Here is a 17591-nt window from a genome sequence, read left to right as displayed (position 1 = left end):
GAGTAACCTGTTCATAGGAGGAAATATGTAGAAGATTAATTATTCCTTTTGAGTAAAGCAGTGAACTTCAATATTTCTAATCATTGACATAAACTTTGGATTTTCCATTAATTGCAATGTCCATGTTGCTTACACTTTCACTTCTTAGTCGTTATAATACAACATTCTCTATTCAAAGGCTGCTTCTTTATATTGTTCCATCACTAGGTGACAGTATTAAAAAACTTTCACAACAAAATATGCCAAAAATCATTACATGCTATTGTCGTAAGTGTTCAATGGGAAAGGTTTCTTGGGCAATAATCATAAATTCCTCTAGCAATGGCATTGATGAACCATAGGAAGGTTCATATTTTCTTAGTCATTTATTAAGTTTACTTAACACCGATCAAAATAAAGTCCACGAAGTTTTCAATAAAACTCACTTATAAAAAAATAAAACTAAAGTCCACGAATTCATTCCTTGAAAGATAAATCTATAGTAGTAGTAGAGAGTTACCGTATGCAGTGATTGTAGTATCACTACCATTTCCAATAGCAGTATTTCTGGAAAGAATTCCATCAGTGTGTTGAGAGACAACTTGCTTTGATGAATCTGAGTGTTCCCACTGACCTGTAAAGGATAAAATCAAAACTTCAGCTTTTGATGAATGTGGGTGTCTGCAAAAATATGAGAGGGTGTCTAGCTATTAGCGGCTACAATCGCCAAAGGACCACCATTCTTTTGTGGACAACATTTCAGGAAAAGATTACTTCCATCAGGTGTGCAATTTAAACTTATGAGCATAAAAATCTTGTAAAATCATTAGATGTTACTGAGTATGATTGGTATTTCTTAACCTAACTTATTACAGGTCTAGGTATTCAACAGCATGCAAACAAGTTCATATAATGAACATAGAATGGTTAAGAAATGAGTTTACGATGGATAAGTTGTTGATGTCTGGTTGGTTACAATTGATGTCTGATGCACTGAACTTGCAATAGATGATAAATTGTTACACCGACTAAATAACATGCAGAGTGGACTTATTTACATCAGCTAGTGTTAGACATGGAAACAAGGTATCAAACAAAGGTCTCTAAAAAACCTGAAGTGATGCAAGTCCACAAATCAATTGTGACAACATATACCAACAGGAGTTATAGACAGGGTACTAAAATTTTCAACTAGTTAATATGAAAAATTCAAAGAAAACAGGGTATATACCAAAGTAATACAAATGCAACCTATAGCCATCCCATTAACACAAAAATCAACTTAATGTTTATAATCCATGTGACAAGCACCATATATGAAACTAAAGAAGAAAGAACGCCCAGAAAGAAAAGGTAATTCTGGTGTGGGAGGTTTTACCTCCTTGACCACATCAGTTGAATTGAGGATCACCATTGTTGAAGCTCCAGTCCTAATCGAATAAATCGGCCCATAAATCTCTGCCCACTTTGTGAATGTCAGCAACCACTACAAGCCCCTCAACCTTGAGATATTTTAACATCTACAACCACAAAGACTAGCAAATAAGGAAAATGTTGTACACAAATTGAACACCATAAAATTATGCGTTCAAAGTGTCCAAATTATCGATTGGTGGCAAGCCAAGATAGTTTTAATACTACGGGTGTAAATTACCTATCGATTCGGGTAATGGGTATCTTACCTAAAATATGAGAAACTAGAACAAAAAATGATACATAATGATACTCTTATATTGCCTTTGCAAAATTTGTGCAGCATGAAAATAGAAAGCAAACTCATACATGCCTCCAAGAAGAGAAAAGAGGTCGTCAGGATTGTGTGCTACACATCATTGTCAAGAGAAAGGAAAAGCAAATCAGTGCAAAAGAAGATTCCATCTTAGTAATGATAACAGTATGCACATAGTGATAACTTCACCTTACTTGCTATCAAACCTTCTTCTAGGCTCCCATGCAAACTAAAGTAAGAGCTTAGCCCATAATACTATTCTAGGGAAGAATGTACTGGCCCCACTGTGATGACTTTGTAGCCATTGATGAAAGTATGAGTATTTCACAGCACGAATGCCAATTAAAAGGTTTGCTGCCAACGCCGGAGCTGTTGTAACTTTATTCATTGTATCCATCAAGATATCTGGTAAGATCATATAAACTCTATATTAACCATCAAACAAAAGAAAAATTCTTTAAAAATATCAATTGAAAAATAATGAAAGATATCAATATACATGGATATCTTTTTAAAAATAGGCTTGTCAGCTTCTCTCTATTTGGCTTCATTCTGTCATATATTTCAATCAGCATTCCACATTATACATGGACATTTTAATGTATTTCCATGAAAGTGTATTTCGCAATTGGTTCGGTTTGTGTTAGAAACGATATTTTCTAACAGGTTGATGGCAAGAAAAACAAGGTGTATAAATGACATTTACCTATATCAATTAGTGGCGGTCAAAAACCGCTTCTAATTGATTACATTACCGTTGCTATAGATATAAATGAGGCCTATAGTGACGGTAGTGGCCGCCGCTAATTGATTGTATTACCGTCACTATAAATATAAATGAGGCCTACACTGACGGTAGTGGCCGTCGCTAATTAGTCTTTTTTACCGTAACTATAAATTCGATTTGAGTGCCTATAGTGGCAATAATGGCCGCCGTTAATAAGATTTTTTATTATTTTTTAATATCTTTTATTTTAAAATTAGTAGTAATTAAATACCTATTTTTATATAACCTGTTAATTAAACACAATTACTTAGTAAGTCAAATTAATTAAGAGACAACTATAACAAAATAATAAGTCGATTGAATTAAGAATCAATGCTTATAAAACCATGTTTGATGCTTATAAATCCATGTTTGTCACTCAAAAAATAAAAAACTATCTCTCATGGTTGTTGTCACTACAACATTTTTGACCTACAGCGGCGTTCTATAACAGCGGATCATTTTATCCGCCTCTATATATGTACTTGTTGCAGTGGATAATTATATTCGCCGCGATAGGTACCCACGCAAATACCAATCCTGTATATTCAATTCCTACAGCAGCGGAACAGTATATCCTCCACTATAAAACCACATTTTCTTTTTAATAATTTTTTTTTAATTGAATATAGTAGCGGATTGGAAAATCCACCAGTAAAAAAATCAATTTTTTGTGTTATCAATTTATTTTAAATTGAATATAGCGGCGGATTACTATATCCACCACTATAAAATGAATTTTTTAAATATTTAGTGAAAATTGAATATAACAGCGGATTAATTTTTCCGCTACTAAAAAACATTTTTTATTTTTTATTTTTTTTAGTATAAAAAATTATGTTAATGAGTTATTTTTAATTGAATATAGTAGCGGATTATTATTTCCGCCGCCACAGAATGAATTTTTTTTTAATATAAAATATTTTATTTTAGTGAGATTGAATATAGCAGCGGATGAATTTATCCGCCGTTAAAAATTAATTTCTTTTTGTCTTTTTTAAAATTGAATATAGCAGCGGATTAGTATATCCGCTACTAAAAAATTAATTTTTTTAATGTAAAAAATTCGGTTAATGAATTCGTCTTTATTAATTTAAAAAAAAATTAATATAGCAGCGGATGAGTAGATCAACCACTAAAAAGATAATTTTTTTTTGGCTGGGGAATTTTTTTTTATTGACTATAAGAGCGGATTGTTTGTTCCGCAGTTGTACAGTATACTCCAAAATCGATTTGGTGCAAAAGTTTTCAAGGTAATTTTAGAGGACGAAGGTTCAAAATCGCGGTAATTTTAGAGGACGAAGGCTACCATTTTCTCTTCTCTTCTTCTCATTCTCTCAATCTCTTTGAAATCCGTAAAACTTGGAGTTTTATCCATTTGTTCTTCTGTTTGAGTCTCGATTGGAGTTTCAGTCGATCCTTCCGTTTAGAGGCTGGTTCGGCCCTTGATTTCATCATTTTTTGTAGCACCAGCTTCGTGGTCGTTGTCGTGAGGGTTGACGCCGGATTGTTTCGCCACCATATCTGGCCTGTACCACCAGGAACGGAAAAAGGGACTTGAACCCTCAACCTCAGCTGCCACAAACTCTCCTCAATCTTCAATTTCGATTCGCATCTCACGTACTCTTTTGATGTTGAACTACGATTGTTCTACATGTTTTCGGGCTGAAACCCTAGCTTTTCGATGCAAAATTTGCAATTAACTTCGAGTTGGAATCTCAGTTACTCTTTTGTTAATAATATGTAAATGTTCTAGAAGCTATTCGGCAGAAACCCTAGATTTGTAATGGAAAGTCTCAATTTTTCTAAATAATGACATCCAAATTATATTTTTAAACTGATTATTGATAACCTAGAGAGGAGAAGTTAGTGGACACTTATTGTGCAGTAGTGGGAACTTTTATTTTTTTTTATTTTTTTCAATGTTTAATCTAATTTATAGTTGGTTTACAAGCTATACAGCTTTTTATTATTATTTTATATTTTTATTTTTTAATGATATTCTCAATGTGGTTATGAAATTGAAATTTATGGAGATAGCCTCACAATTGTGTTTGTGTGTGTGTGTGTGTGTGTGTGTGTACAATGTGCTTATAAATTTTCATTGTTAGAAATGATTTGAAGAAGACCGAGGTGACATTGATCGAAATGGAAAGGAAAGATATTGGTTTTGATTCTATCATTGTTAAAATTTCATGTGTCGAAATTTCAGCTTTTTAGTTAGTTTAACATTATTATATAATATATTGCTATTGTTTATTTTATAGGCGCTCTCTCTGATTCTTTGGTTCTCGTTTCTGTGACTTCTATAGCCACTACCTCTGAAGCTGATGCACCCATGACCTCTAGCCCTAGACCTGCATTTATGGCATTATCATCAGCATCCATTGTGTTGCACCAGGTATTCTCATTTTCCAATTCGACACGCAAAAGCATTGTCTTTCAAAAAAAGGGGCTAAGAATCTACATTTTTTCCCTGAAAGAATAAGAACTATGTAGATTCCAATGATGGTAAGATACAAAACTCTTGGAAAGAAGCTTATAGTAAATAATTATGTGCCATGGACATAGTGAAAGATTTCTAAAATGAGAATAATCCTGCTTCATCCAAGAATAATCTTGCTTAATGTGGAATGTACATTTTCATTTTATCAATGAAAGTGTGAAAATTCTTAAAATTTTCTTTATAAGGATCTCTTTTACATTTTGTAGGTCAGTTTACTATGCAGCAACAGATGTGATAATTTTGAGATTTATGATCGAGGTCTGTTTGTCATAATATATCTTTCTTGGAATCTACTGCTAATAACTTATAAGAAAATGATTGTTGTTGGAGCTATATCATTCAAATGTGGAAGTATTCAAGATAAATCTAAGACAATTAAAAATTCTTTAATGATACGGCTTACATTCTTTTCATATTTGTCGGGAAAGATACAGAGGTGGAAAAATTAGTCATCTACATTGTCGTACAGATGCTTTATTTTAATAAAATTTCACTTGTTTGAAATGGAAAATATCAGAGAAAGGAAATATAGAATAGTGAAGGAGTTGCAAGTTCATAAACAGCCCAAGTCCTTTTTTCATTCGCTTTTTGATCATTGAATGCATTTCCTCAGATATGGAGTATATGACTTCCTTCTAGGTAACAATCATTTTAAAGCTCACAAAACTCATTTCAGGCATCTCCTTCTTATCACTTTCTAAAGTGATTTTGTTTTTTGGATCAGTTTGATCCATATGCAGAAGCTATTTGCAAATATTTATTTATTCTTTTGATGAATTGAAGTGTGAAGATGGTTATTTGGATAAATTCAATATTTATGTGGGAATATGAACTTGGCTATTGCTCATGCTATATTAACTTTTTATTTTTATAATTTTGTGGGAATGTGTGTTCTCTTTAGGTCGATGCATTTGATAAACTTCAAATTGACTTCTCTCTGTATGCAGGGTATTGTTGGATTTGGTATCGGTCTTGTGGCAATGGTGTGTTTGTGCATGTTGCTTATATGTTATATTAGATTTTTCTATAAAACTTCCATACTACATTTTTATTTCTTTCTTGTATTGGTTTTAAGTTTTGAGTTTTATTTAACATGATAGGGAAATTGAGCTATTGCTGAAATTCAGTTTGCAGATTATATTTTTCGAGCTTTTGATCAGGCATGCTCTCTAAAATTGAATTCTCTCATGCCCACACATTTTTGCATCTTGTTGATATAATTTCTACTCTATAGATTGTCAATAAAAGTGATGTTTTATTAACTTCTAAGCACATATCTATATGCCATCCAGATTAACAGGAATCTGGTTAGATCCTTACTAAATAAACATTTGTTGTAAGACTTTGATGATGATGGTGGTGATGGTTAGGAGGTCCTTAACTCTCTTTAACTGCCTTCACATTCTTACTTTGCAAAGAAACATGATATGTATGCTCAGAGATACTATGCACAAATGTGTGCCAAACACATGCACATACAAACACACACAATTACAAAAAGGGCAAAAGATGGATTAATCAAGAAATCAACTCAACTTCGGGCAGCCAAACAAAATTTTAAAGACCTTATACAAGGTTAGATCAGATAATCTAGAGACCCAATTCTGCACCTAACACTCAACTACTAAGATATCTACCTTCCTAGAGAAGGGCTGATAAGGTCTATAAGATTTGAAGGGGATGGGACTGATATGGGTTGGGTTCATGAGAGAGCAAGGGTGGCACATGGAAGATCATCTACTCACTCTTGCTCTATGCTAAGATGGTAGGGGTTAGATGGGATGCCTGTGAGAGAAATGTATTTCACTTTGAAGCAGTTATGCAATTCTTTAGAAGTAACAAGATCTGTTGGCATTATTTACGCATATAGCATTGTGTCACCTGACATATATCAATACTACCACTTGCCAATACTGTGAGTGGTACTGACACTTGAATCCTGGATCAACTCAACCAACTGGAACTCCTAACCTTTAGTCTTTTGACCCTTAGACACTTCTACTGAAAATTATTTTACAAATGAAGTCCTAAAAGACAACACCCTATTTACTATTTCTTACTTAAACTTGTTCTTTCTCCTTGTTTGCAAGATGAATGCCTCCTATCTTCCTAACCACAGCTTCTGACTTCCGTAGTAGAAAGTAGAATAAGAGACTATGAGGCACTAAACCTTTACAATTTTCCTTCTGACAGTCCCACCATCTAAACAATGATCATCATAATACCATAGTAAAAAGTCCTACACTTCACATTAAAGAAATATATAAGGTAAACTTATATACAATGTAGTAGAAAATAAGGTGAACTTAACTTGGGACTTCAAAGAAAGCCACGTAAAGAATAAGTTTCAATCAATTATAAATTTTTTTAAAAACTACCTGAAAGGCGAGTAAAATTTTCTGCTTTCTCATGTTCAGCTCAAAAGAAAGTACGTGTGTTTCGAACGACTCTGATGAATTCTTCTGAAGTAGCTTTAGGATTTGTTCTATAATTGGTGAATTATCGAGATCTCCACTAGAGGCACGAGTTACATAGGCACGATAGACTTCCTCATGCAAAGATCGGTTCTTTGCATGTGGCACTACAGCCATGAAGCATGGAGCATCCAACGTAATAACACATGGACCATTGTGGATATTATGTTTAAAAAAAAACAATCATTTTGACAAAAGACATTATATTAGTTGTATTTTTTTTTTGTTGTTGTTCGTTTGATAGGAAAGAAGAGTATGAGTTGTTGTTGTTGTTTAAAAGATCTGTGGATCTATATTATATAAATAAATAGTAGCAATAATAGAGAGGATCTGAAATTAATTAACAATGCCCTTTATTCTTGGGCATCTCTTTAAATTTGTTACCTTACCTGGATTCTCAAGCTTTCTCTTGTTTTAATAAAAGAAGAAGAACCCACTAATTCTTAAGGCAATAGAAAACCCTTTTGTTGTTTCTACTAATTTGCAACAAGCGGACAGCTCACATCTTTGTTAACATATCTCCAACTGCTACTCAATTGTATATAACATTTTGAAATGTGTGTTAAAGTTATAAGGACTCTATGTCAGGAAGTATCATTAAGATTCTCTTAGACAAGTTAAAATAATAATTTGGGTAAATTACACTTTCGTCAACTAAAAATGAATCATTGTGATAAAACCCTGTTTATGTCATGGGATACACAACAACACATCCTCATAAATCGATGTAGTTATGTATACAAGGATGTGCAGACACTGCAGCTAGACCAAGTGCAGTAGCAGGCAATCCTTCAATATCCTTCTTATTAATGTGTTCAACCTGATCAGAGGGAAAGTTACCGAGTTGTTGGGGTTGTGACATGATTCAATCTAAATTGGGTTGGCCAACTTGGTTGATATATTAGAGGATAAAATTTATGGGTATTTTGAGCAGTGCAACTGAATCTTTTTTTGTCCACTAACAATCTTTATTTGCAGTCTGGTCATCATGACTCTGGTGGATGTGGCACATGGGAAACATCGACACATTCCTTACAGAAATTCTAGGCTCACTTTTCTCTTTCAGGTCACATCATTAAAACCTTTTTTTTCAAGCATTGTGTTGCTTCTGTTTTCTTTCTGCTATTGATTTCAAGGCAGATGCCACATTTTGTTTTCAACACGTCAAGGTGCTAATGTTCGTTAATGGTATGAGGTTTGTGAGTGATGATCCCTCAAACTAGTTTCAAAACCCACCTTCATCCAATGATCACAAACCAACTTACAACAATTTTAAAAACAAAGTCTTATCCCAAAGATTTGGAGAACCATCAACCCACTTTCCTATCTCAAAAAAAGGGGGCATATTTTTCATTGTGGCTAGTTATTACAACTTGAAAAAGTCTTAAAAACTTGTTCATCATTCACCCTATCTTGAACTGTTGTCTTCTTTTCAAATTACTACTCTAAATTTCAAGAAATTTGAGAGTGATTCAACAGGACCCACAGAGCATGCAAGAAATACAACCCTCGTCACAAATGCCAGGCAATGAAGGCAGGAAAGTTTCTCGTGATGATATTGAACTTGTAAGACTGTAGACACCCCATTTTTGCACTTACCTGATTAATAAACTCGTCAACCCGATCGCAACAGTTCCCAATGATGGATGTTTATTCCAATACTTTATTTGTTACTAGATATGTTTTAGAAATCCGAATGAGGTATCTCGAACCAACAAAACTATAGAAACTACGCTACACTAGGAAAATATGACCCTAAAAATATAGAAATCATCATCTTGCAGACAAAAAGAAACTTCACGATAAAAATCACTAAAAAAATAATCAAATTACCAAAATATTCCTAATCTTAAAACATCCCTAGAGCCTACGTTACGCTTAGGAAAACCCATTCAAACACATAAAACAACAAATCAAAATCAAATAAATCATTTCACCAATTTTCATAGAATTCGACAAAATTATGAAAATGCCCCTCATAAAGTTCATGATCATTTCGCACAAAAAACTTCATAAATGATAAAACTAACATTCCCATTGAATTCCTTATGAAAAACCGATTCCAAAACATCTTGGAACATTGAAAAATGACTTAAACGCAAAAAGTCATATCCGAGGGCAAAACGATAATTTTACAATTTTTCCAAAATTAATAAATAAAACATTAAATAATGTAAAGTGAAACATTAATAAAATTAATTTAAAATTTTTGAACCAAAAAATCGATCGATCAATTAGGCTCTAAGGCAAAATTGTTGATAGTTGCCAAGATATTTATTCAAGGACCCCTCCATCTAGGGGACCAAAGAATTAAATATATAATAAAGGGGGTTCTTCAAAAAATTAAAGTCAATCAAGTAAGAGTAAAGTCAATCAAGTAAGACTAAAGTCAATCAAGTAAGACTAAAGTCAAGATATTAAAAGTCAACAAAGTAAGACTAAAGTCAATCAAATGAGACTAAAAATCAAAACCCTAATAGAGTTCTAATTAAATAATAAAGTCATTTAAAGCAATCCTAATTAAATAATAACTCCATTTAATAGAATTCTAATAAAATAACAACTCTATTTAATAGAATTCTAACTAAATAATAACTCTTTCTAAAAGAATTATAATTAAACAATAATTCTCTCTAAAAGAATTATAATTAAACCTTAACTCTATCTAAAAGGTACTTAAAAAAGTTTATAAATAGGAGTCTCCACACCCTATTTTCGTATCAAATAATAAACTCTAGAAAAAGTAGGTCATAAAGCTTCCTTAGCATCCCATAAACCCTAATTTTGAAGTCCTAACTCCTTACCTAACACCCATACCTCAACTTTAGCTCAAAAAATACCTAAAAAGCCCTTAAAAAATATCCAGAAACCCATAAACAAATTCAAAGAATTCAGATCTAAGAAAGAGATACCTCAACTTGGAAATCAGAAATCAGAAATCATATCCGGTGATAGAACGAAGCGAGGAATACAGTACAAGGAGTTGTTCTATCAGATTTGAGGGAATAATATCATTGCGTTCGGAAAAAGTAACTATTTTTATTTTTTTATTGATTAGGTCTTTTTAGCAATGTAGTTCTATTTGAAAATTAGTAGAGACCAACGTTTGCTGGGCGGGGTTGGTGCCTAACACTTTCCAACTCTGTAACGTGATCCCCGGACTTAGTTTCTTATTTTTTGTAGATTCGTTTCTTTTACCTTTTAGAGTCAATGTTCGGTTCCTAGACCGTAATAACTAGGTGGCGACTCCCAAACCTCAAAAGTCAAAAGCAGATCCGCGTACCTCGCGGATCAAGGGCGCTTTCAGTAACGACTCCACTGGGGACTTTTGAGGGTCAAACTTGAAAAACCCCAAGTATGGGAACATTGCCATTTAGACCTAAATTTTTTTTTATTTTTTATTTTAGTTTATTTGACTCGTTTATTTTTTAGGTTTGTATTATATTATTTTGGCAAATTTTTTTTTTTAGCATATTATTTTAGTTCAATCAAGTATTATTTCTGTGGTTCAATTGAGGGTCGTTTAAGATAACCCAAAATAATGCGAGATTGCAAAGAGGTGGTTTTTGTTGATGGTAAAATAATGATTATTGGATCAGGTTTTTTATTTATTTATTTATTTATCTTTTTTATTTTTTATTTTTTATTTTTTTATCTAGATCGGTCCTTTAAAAAAAAAGTTTTGGGTATGTGCCGATTTGTTCCTTGATGGTATACATAAGAGAAGAAAATTTTATTGGCTGTTCATTAGGTACGTGTCGATTTGACCTTTGGCAGCATATTGTTTTTTTCCTTTCTTCTAAAAAAAAAATGTGCTGTTGTGTGTTGTTGGCAGCAACAAAAAAAAAATGTGCTGGTGTTGTTGGGTGTTGCTGTTGTGTGTTGATGTTGTTGTTGGGTGTTGCTATTGTGTTTTGTTGTTGCTGTTGGGTGTTGATGTTACGTGTTGTGTGTTGCTGTTGTTGTTGTGTGTTGCTAGACATCAACATATACGAAAAAAACGAGTGTTGTATGTGTTGATGGCATGTTAGATGTTTTGGCAGCAATAAAAAATTGTGTGTTGGCAACCAAAAAAAAAAAAAAAGAATTTCTTTTCTTTAAAATCAATTAGTTTTTTTTTTTTAAGTTTTTTTTTTAAATAAAAAAAGGGAATCATCACTCCAAATCACAACAACTATCATGCTATCTTCAATTTAATGTTCATTGAAGCCTCGATTTATTTCGGGTCACCCAAAACCACCATTGATTGGACCATAAAAAGAATCTCCTTGATTTGGACTAAAAATAATGAGCTTGTGCCAACAATTTGATCCAATTATTATTCGTTATCTCAATTGCCTATCTAATGGTGCCATGATCTTGATAGGTTTGATGTGCGTATCTTTAATAATGTGATTGGAATAATGTTTATTTTGATTCATGTTTATGTGGTATCAATGTTACGATAGTATGATCAGGCCAATGGGCCTAGTGTTTGGAAAAGGCCCCGGGCACACCCCACCCTGTTTTGCACACACCACTAGCACATTTACTGCTTTGCATGCTTACACGTCCCATATAGCCAACGTGGTACTAGTTCGTGGCCCGGTCTCTTCGGAGATGCGACGTCATTCATGAAAACCACAACTCCAATCATGTACATTAGGGTATATCAAACTGGGGCATCAGTACCGTCTGATCAGGTGACTCTGAAAGGTAAATTGATGCATCCAAGCTGGAACGACCTGAGCCTTTAACCTATTGTAAGCCACACAGTCACATGTCCTGATTGCCAACGTAGTACTAGTACGTGGTCGGTCCCTTCGTGGGATGTCAAACCATTTATGAAAGCTACAACTCTTAACTCATACCCATAGGTATATCAAAGATAATATAAGTACATCAATTGTACTTCTTGGTCAAAATCGATGACTAAACGAGATCCTGCCCCGCTGTACCCTAATGTACGAGGGGGATAGACTACGTCTATTCTAGACGAGAGGTATTTAAGTGGGCCCTTGCTCAGCATCGTGCACCACCTCTCAACAGAGGATCAAACTGGTTGTTTTTGACTTCAGAGAAGTGAGCTGAAGTTTTAGATCATCACCTATACGGTATATCAAACCAAGTCACCACGTACCGTCTGGTATATAGGTGTACTTGGACAAGGGTGGCTAGATAAAAATGCATTGCATATAGTAAGCTTAGAGTCTAGAAACCTCCCCTGTAGGTCACGACTCGAACTTATCATGGGTGTTCCCGGGTTATTTATTGAATGGGACATTGTGATTGATGAATGTATGTGATGATGTGAATGATGAGATCAAAATGTACGTATGAGATCAAAATATTTTGTTGTCCTCAATGATTAAGGTTTTGTTTTACCTAATTAAAATGGGTGCACCGACCCAATAAAGAATTCATTTTTTACAATAATTCATAATTACCCAGTCCATCTCGATCCAACAATCATGATGGGTCGGACCATTCAAATCAAAATGGTATTCAAACTTTTTGTTGAATTCGGGATTCCATCCATTTTTAAAAAAGATGTTCTCCAAAAAGAAAAATATTTTTCAAATGAAAAATATTTTTCAAAGAAAAAATGATTTTCCAGAAAAGAATATTTTCTAAAAGAAAAGAAAATGAAGGAAAAATAACTTACAAAAGATCTATTTTTTTCAAGAAAAAATGATTTACAAAAGATCTATTTTTTTCAAGGAAAAATGATTTTCAAAAAAATCTATTTTTTGCATGGGCCTTGAAAAATTACTAAAATATGTTTTCCTAAAAAATGATTGCGAAAAATAATCAGATTTGTGCAATAAAATTATTTTCCTTCTGAATAATCATTACATGAATGAATTGTTTAATGGATTGGTGCACAAAATTCAATAAAACCTTAGGGTTCATTTAAAATGTTATCAATGGGGTAACATTGAAATTGATCAGATTCACATTTGATGGGGTCTCAAGGTTATCATTACACCTAAGCTCAATCGTTCACCGTTTTGTTAGGTTACTAGTTTGGTCAGTTAGAACGAACGTCAACGCCAAATCAATCATTAGAAATCCTTAGACTATCTCAACATTTCTCAATTGTTCCTTGAAGATCACAGTGCCACAGTCATGTCGGTTGTAAGCAATGTCTCAGTCCTTAGTCCTAATTAAGCCCATTGTGGGTAGTCTTGAGTTTTCATGAGTCATTTGGGTTAGCTCGAGTCCCTTTTTTTTATCAAGGTCTTGTCTTCTTTTTGAGTCAACTCTTTTTTTCTGTTGAGTCGAGTTAGTTTGTCAAGTTATAGAGGTATCTGTCGCCCCTTTGGAATTTGATTGGATAAAGAAAATTTTTGAATACCTCGAGCGCATTAACGAATTAACTAATAATCTAATTTCAAGGATATATTTTTCTCTTGAACAAGAAGATAAGGGTCGGACTCAACAACTTTCAATTAGAAAGCAAAGGTCATTGACCTTGAAGCAGAAAATAATTCCTAGAGAAATTCAGATAGAAACTATCCTATCCCTAGAGGAACACGAAGGGGATAATGAATTTACCTAGAAATTTCAAAAGACTTGTTCGTGTGGTCTGATGAGGATATGTTAGGTGTAAGCTTGGGTGTTGTCTGACACGGAATAGATACTGACTTGAGAAAATGAAATCAAGGAAGATGTTACAAAATGTATCAGTGCTACACTTCTCAAAATGGTAGAGCTCCCAGAATAGATTACATTCACAGACTAATGAAATGGTTGAAGCGAAATTGATCTCTGATAACAGGTCATACTTAAAAGTCGAGATTATTACTCTATGTTCAAAGTTCAAGATGTTGCATCATCTCCCTATCATCTTCAGATTAATAGAGCGGTTGAAGCAAGCAACTAATAAGAGTCTCAAAATAACCATTGTGAAAATGTGTCAATCGCACCAGAATTAGTCAGAGAAGCTACCATTCACACTATGGGGGTACATAAACAGTCTTACCAGTTGAAAAGGAAGTCCCATATATCAAGGTCTTGATGTAAAATCAATTGCTAGAAACAGATTAGGTTCGTCATTGGGTATGAAGAGCTAAAATTGATTGAAAAAAATAACTTAGAGTTTTGTACCATATGCAAACTTATCAGAGAAGAGTCACCCACACGAAGGTCAAAGTTCACCACTTACAAGTCAAAGATTTAACCATCAGACTTCGAAGAAAATTGACTATCCCTCCTCGACCATAGGAGGAAGTCTAAACTTAATTGGAGAGATTCATCCATTAGCAAGGAAACACTACTTAGGAAAATCATCAGATTTCAAAGAGAACCGAGTACTTATTTTTGACCCTAGATGGAAGTTCAAACCTAATTGGAGAGATTTATTCATTAAGAAAATACTGCCTTAAAAAATCGTCAGATTTCAAGATCATGATTGAATTACCAGAGTCAACCAACCTTGACCAGATCAAACGGTACTGCATTTAAGGAGGCCATCTTTGGCCGAATCAATTTTCCTGTTACCTAGTTCAATATCTCCTTTTTCAGCCCTTTGTAATCTTTAAAAAAAAAATGATGCATTTTTTCTTTCTCAGCCCGATCACCTAACCTAGGGGAGGGAATATTCGAACTACATCTTCGTCTGATCCCAAAATTCTGGGGTACGTAGGCAACCTGAGAAGTTATTTCAGGTCCGACCACATCAAAATAAAAAAATAGATTCTCCGACAAAGAAAAAAATCTAAAAAGAACAAAATTCAAAAGAAAAAGAAATATTGTCAAACTAAGGAAGAAAATTCAAGGAAAAAGGAAAATAATTTAAAAGGAAATGCTACACAAGGGGCATTTTGGGTTTTTGAGCTTTAAAATCCCTTTCTTTTTATACCTAGTCCTAAGCTTACCTATAAAAGTCCTCCTATGTACCGTGCGAAAAGTCAAAGAAGATAGCAAAGCATGATCAGACAGCCATTCCATAAGGAAGAAAGAAAAAAAAAGAAAAAAAAGGCCTACTAAGTTGAAAATCCCAAAAGGGCGACTTAAGCAAAAATTAAGGCAAGCTCGCAAGGTTGAAAATTTGAAAAAACAACTTTGGCAACAATCAGAGCAAAGAAAAAAGAAAGTTCATTAGATTGAAAACCTGAAAAGGCAATCTAGGCAAAAGTTAGAGCAAGCTTGCTAGATTGAAAATCTGAAAAGGCGATCTAGGCAAAAGTTAGAGCAACAAAGCAAAATAGTAGAAAAGTTAAGAGCGGTCCAAGCCGAAACATCAGAAGTCCGAATAATCAAGTTCAATACTTAGCTTAAACCAGGCACAGACTCAGAAGCCATAAGTATCTTGTCTACGATCGATCTAAAAATTTTTACTTCCCCAAGTGAACTAAAGGGGAGAAGAGTGAATTCTATGATGAGTCTCAAAAAGAAATATTTTATTTTCCTGAGCCTGACTCAAAATCTTCAATAAAATTAATCAAAATTAAAAGTTGGATCTTTATTGCGCTTGTGGTAATCAAATATTTCAAACCTTCATACAAGGGGCATTTTCTTTTTCCTCTAGATATGTAGTTTCCCCCTTATACTAAGGGCATTTTTTTTTAATTTTGCATGACGTATTCAATTATCTCTAATGCCATATTTGTTATCAAACCAGTGGCATTTTGTTTTTGAGCAATGTTAATCCTAAAAGATGGTGGGAACCCCCAAATGTAAGGTTCACCTCTTGATAACAGTTTTTCGAAAAACCCTTGAGGTTCAAAAGAAATAAAAACTCAGGTTTTAAATTCATAAAACTTTTGGATAAAACCTTGAGGTTCAAAAAAAAGTACTTCGGATCTCAAATTTGATTGTGCCTAGAGATTAAATAATATCTCATTTACCTAGAGTAGGAGATATGGCATTCTTTCATTCCCAGATTTTTTTTCAGATCCATTCATTCTTGGATTCGATCATTCTCTTCCAGATTCATTATCTTCCAGATTTATTCATTCGTTCTCCGATTCAATCATTATTCTCTACATTTATTTTCAATCTCATCCAGATTCATTTTAATCATTCTTCTCCAGATTCATTCATTCATTCCCAAAATTCATTCATTCCTCTGCCAGTTTTGCTCAGATGCCGCCAAGGGTTAACTTGGATTTTGCTCAGATGCCACCAAGGGTTATCTTCGATTTTTCTCAGTTGTCGCCAAGGATTATCTTGGATTTTACTCAGATGCCACCAAGAGTTAACTTGGATTTTGCTCAGATGCCGCCAAGGGTTAACTTGGATCTTGCTCAGTTGCCGCCAAGGGTTAACTTGGATTATGCTCAACCAGTTTTCACCAAGGGCTTTCTCGGATTATGCTCAGCCAGTTGCCATCGAGGGCTTTCTCGGATTATGCTCAGCCAGATAACAACGATTTTTCTCAAATTTTACTCAGATAGTTCATTACTCTTTCACCTCGAGTAAGTAGAGTAGGACTTCCAGAAAAATAGTTCATTACTCTTTCACCCCGAGTAGGTAGAGTAGAACTTCCCAAAAAAAAAATTAGTTCCTTACTCTTTCACCTAAAGCAGGTAGAGTAGAACTTCCCAAAAAAAATTAGTCAATTACTCTTTCACCCTGGGCAGGTAGAGTAGGACTCTCAAAAAAGCTTAGTTCATTACTCTTTCACTCCGAGTATGTAGAGTAAAACTTCCCAAAAAAAAATTAGTTCATTACTCTTTCACTCCGAGTAAGTAGAGTAGAACTTCCCAAAAAAAAAAATTAGTTCATTACTCTTTCACCCTAAGCAGGTAGAGTAGAACTTCCCAAAAAAAAAATTAGTTCATTATTCTTTCACCCTGGGTAGGTAGAGTAAGACTCAAAAAAAAAATAGTTCATTACTCTTTTACTCCGAGTGGGTAGAGTAGAACTTCCCAAAAAATTAGTTCATTACTCTTTCACCCTAGGCAGATAGAGTAGAACTTCCCAAAAAAATTAGTTTATTACTCTTTCACCCTAGGCAGGTAGAGTAGGACTTCCAAAAAGCTTAGTTCATTACTCTTTCATTCCGAGTAGGTAGAGTAGAACTTCCACAAAAAAAAATTAGTTCATTACTCTTTCATCCCGAGTAGGTAGAGTAAGACTCAAAAAAAAAAAATTCATTACTTTTTCACCCAGTATAGGTAGAGTAAGACATTCAAATTTTACTCAGATTAT

At 33.8% G+C, this 17591-nt stretch overlaps 1 long non-coding RNA gene across 5 annotated transcripts in view; it reads right to left on the bottom strand.

Moving 5' to 3' along the window:
* Positions 1-537: 537 nt before the first annotated feature.
* The window catches only part of LOC147404760 (uncharacterized), a 64887-nt gene continuing 47833 nt past the window's right edge, over positions 538-17591 (bottom strand). For 3 of the 5 annotated variants that reach the window (XR_015177908.1, XR_015177911.1, XR_015177910.1), the window contains 2 exons: positions 1358-2113; positions 538-613 (listed from right to left, as the gene is read on the bottom strand). This is a non-coding gene — a long non-coding RNA (uncharacterized LOC147404760). The remainder of the gene's footprint in view (positions 614-1357; positions 2114-17591) is intronic. The other 2 variants (XR_015177909.1, XR_015177912.1) reach the window with 2 other exon arrangements.

Source organism: Akebia trifoliata, chromosome 4, assembly GCF_017979445.1.
Source record: "Akebia trifoliata isolate Shusen 1 chromosome 4, ASM1797944v1, whole genome shotgun sequence".
In the NCBI taxonomy this organism is placed as follows: Eukaryota; Viridiplantae; Streptophyta; class Magnoliopsida; order Ranunculales; family Lardizabalaceae; genus Akebia; species Akebia trifoliata.
The sequence above is the reverse complement of the archived record's forward strand: the minus strand, read 5'-3'. Positions and strand labels throughout refer to the sequence as shown.